This window comes from Oryctolagus cuniculus, chromosome 7 (genome assembly GCF_051225735.1).
Source record: "Oryctolagus cuniculus isolate XC-2025 breed Fujian yellow rabbit chromosome 7, ASM5122573v1, whole genome shotgun sequence".
Taxonomy (NCBI): domain Eukaryota; kingdom Metazoa; phylum Chordata; class Mammalia; order Lagomorpha; family Leporidae; genus Oryctolagus; species Oryctolagus cuniculus.
In genome coordinates, this window is record NC_142873.1 from 90,819,371 (window position 1) to 90,822,986 (window position 3,616).

The 3,616-nt window shown below is 37.6% G+C and overlaps 1 protein-coding gene across 1 annotated transcript in view; it reads right to left on the bottom strand.

Annotated features, from left to right (window-relative positions):
* The window catches only part of ADGRL2 (adhesion G protein-coupled receptor L2), a 689,746-nt gene that overhangs the window by 679,556 nt on the left and 6,574 nt on the right, over positions 1-3,616 (bottom strand). The gene's annotated exons all lie outside the window — the stretch shown is intronic.

Below are 3,616 nucleotides of genomic sequence, written 5' to 3' on the forward strand. Positions count from 1 at the left end.
TGTGCTGAGATAACAAATAAAGTAGACAAATAACTGAGGGGAGTAAATAGGATTTCCTCAAGTCAAGGGCACTCACAAAAAAGGAAAAATATTAGAAGATACGGAAATCACACTCTTTGTGCTTGCAAATAACGGTGAGTTCTGTTACAATTAAGTATTAATATTTACACTTCAGCACTCACACCAAGCCTCCAAATGTGAATGAAAGGTAAAACACTCATTCCCCTTCAGGTAGTCAAGTTGATTTGTAAACTAAGTGTGTACCGCAACTTAGCATTTGTTTATTTTCAACTACTTTCCGTTTGTTCAAGTCATTATCACACATAACTTAAAAAGTTCAACAAATCTAAAATTGCCTGCCCCTAGCTACATTTATATAAAATGAACTTATAAAAACTTAGCCATTTTAATCACAGACAGAAATACTGAGTAGACATCAGGATTCGGAGGGGTTTATAGACACTCTTAAGTGTCTGTGAGAGGCATAAAATAGTTATGTAAGGGAAGAAATGTGCTGTGACAGCTCCATCCTTTAAAAAGAGTAGAAGAAGTAGGAAGTCCCTCAGGGAAAAAAATGGTGGAAATAACCATAGGCCCTTAGGGACTCTGAGCGACATCTGTCTATTATGAATTCATTATAACTTGCTACTTTATTTTGGAGGTAAAATTGTCATTTGTGTCATTCCTAAAACCAAATGACATTATAAAAGACACCCAATGGTAAAAATATTAACAGAAGTAACTGTCACTACTACAAAGAGGCAAACAAATCAAACACTAGGGAAAAAAAAATTCTTTGAATATGATTTTTGACTGCAAAGAAGCAAGTCACCCATTATACTGAGGTTAATTTTTTGACTCATCGTTTCCACTTATCCAATGATATTGAATCACATGAACAAACCTCTATACCTAATCAGGTTTTTTTTTATTGAATTGTGACCTTTAATCCACCTTCTTCTTGATTATGAATGACAGTGACCTTTACCTAATTTAAAGCAGACACTCTGATGCAAAATTATGCAAACGACACATGTAAATTCTGAATCAAACTGAAGATGTGCATAATCTACTGGCAAGAAATTATTTCAGAAGACATTTATATTAAGGCCCTGTGAGGGATTTGAGAGTAAGTGAATTAGTCAGCATATGAATGGTTGGTCGAAAGAGTGGCAAAGACCTAATGCTGTTTATATTTTCTGAGTTTCTATTTAGAAAAGTGAAATGTCAATATACATATCAATTTTTATTATTCTACTCAGTATTTTACGGCATTCAGGAAATGAACACAATGTAATAGTCAGACAAAATTATTTTTCAGAGGAGTTAGCAAACTGTGCCTGAATATTCAATTCTTTTTCATTTTGAATCACTTTTTGTTGTACAAAAACCTGGTGAAATTTAGCCACAGCGCATGTGGCATGTTGACTTCCTGATACTGTTTTATCTCAGTAAAGAGGAACTTCATGCCTCGTAACAGCTGCCAGTCAGGAGTGTTTCTAGGATATATTTAGAAACTACTATCTCAAGAAAAAAAAAAGCTAAAAGAATAAAAGAAGCATGTTTGATTGCGAATTGATGAACATTCTGCCATTCTGCACCACATCCACCACTCTTGATTCCTCTTATTTTTTTATTTTTCTACTTTTTTACTGACTCTTTCCTTTTTTTCTGTGGATTATTTAATGGTTCTGAGCTGACTTTATTGAGGACAAACCCAGCCCTGGCACAAGCTAAAATGAAACCTAATCCTGTAATCCACTCTCTCCTTTTTCAAATTACTGCATTCCATACAGAATCGTTAATTCAAATTTGACACTGCTTTTCAAATTGTGCATTATTTTCCATCTGTACAAAAATACTGAGATATAGGGATGTCAAATGTGCTTAAAACATGATCCACAGTCGACATTTTATTAGCCAGCTCTACATGTATATGGGTTCATATGTGGTGGTGATGGTGTCAAAGGAAGAAGCCATTGGCAGTATTTCAGTGTCAGGACCTCAGAACCTCACCAAATGGTACCTGGCACAAGCGTGTACTTTCTTGATTAAGACCAGGGCATTGTCAAATTGCTGTATCTGAAATAAACAGATTTACCCTGACAGATAATCAGCATTTTGCACAGTCTAATATAGGTTTATCTTCCACTATTGACACAATTACACTAAAAGTGCACTCCATATAATCTTTCATAGGAAATTAAACAGGTTTTAATGATATACTTGTAATGGGTTGGGGACAGACTTGGAGGCAGAGAACTATCAATACTGGATGTTTGGGGAGAAGACACACATGAAGCCATGCCGAGGGAATCAATGAACACCGGAAAAAATCAATGGCAGTCTGTATTTAAGGAATTCATTTACATAGTTCCCAAAGAAATCAGAAAAACCGTACAAGGCTCTGAAATACCCTCCCGACTTTCTTATGTCCTGATGCTTCTTTTCTTCTGACATGAGCTCTGTGCTCAACTCCTGCACGGAAAAATATAAAAAGAGTTTGCTGAAGGAAGGAGGGTGGGAGGAAGGGAATATCACAGTGTTCTTAGACTTGGATCTACAAATCATATTGAATCTGTTAAAATTAATTAAAATTAAAAATGAAAAAAGATGAATTTTATCTTTGTCTAATTCATTGTGAATTCTTCCCAAAGTTCTCGACCTGGCTTTTGGAACTCGGGTCCTGGAGACTCCGTGTGGTCTGCACAGATACGAGGCTCAGAAGGAAATTCTGCAAACTCTAGACCTAGTGCCTGTCAGGAGAGTGCCTAGGAGCAGGGACAGGCGTGCTATTTTAAGTGCTGTAGAAATTAACACACGCTGGCCCATGGCCATCGTGCCTGGAGGATATTAAATCGGGACCTGAGAAGCAGAGTTAGGTGAAAATATTAATTTTAATCAAAATTATAAATGTGACTGCAGCATAAGAAATATCTTCCTTTAAGGATATGCTGTTACTTGGCTGTGATCTGCCTCGCTGCCAATGAGAAAACCTGGGAATTTTAACTCGGACTACTCTCAGATACCACACGAGGTTAGTAACATGTTAGGAGCAGTGCTTTGCTGTCTGCAAACTTATTTTCTTAGCTATGAAGTCAAATGAAGCCACAAAACATCTAAATGCTTGTATCTACAAGGAGGGGTCAGGGTGGTGTGAATTTGATGTTGGACAGAAAACAAATGCAGGCTGGGCAGTGCTGTGAGTGCTGTCCATCGAGCTCAGCACTGTTGGAACCTAAGAGCAGATATCATTTCATTTCTTTCCTGTAAGACGGAGGAGTCTGTATCTTTTATTTTCCTCTCACAGATGAGGAAGCTAAAACTCAGAGACATCGAGTGATATTCCCAATAGCTGGACTTTCAAACCAGGTCTGCTGGTCTGAAGTGCCCTTTCCCTTTCACTGGGCTTCCTTTGGATTTTAAATGCCTCTGGTTTCTGTTTTTCAATCAAGGATGCAGAACTTGAAACCATGATCAATTAGAAACAAACCTCCACAGTCACCTGCAGACGGCTCTTTGCCTCCCTGAAGCCAACAGAATCCCAGTGGCCAGTAGGTAGTGGTTTTCCGTTTGCTAATCAAAAGGGTTTCACATGCAGGCTTTGACATCTCCA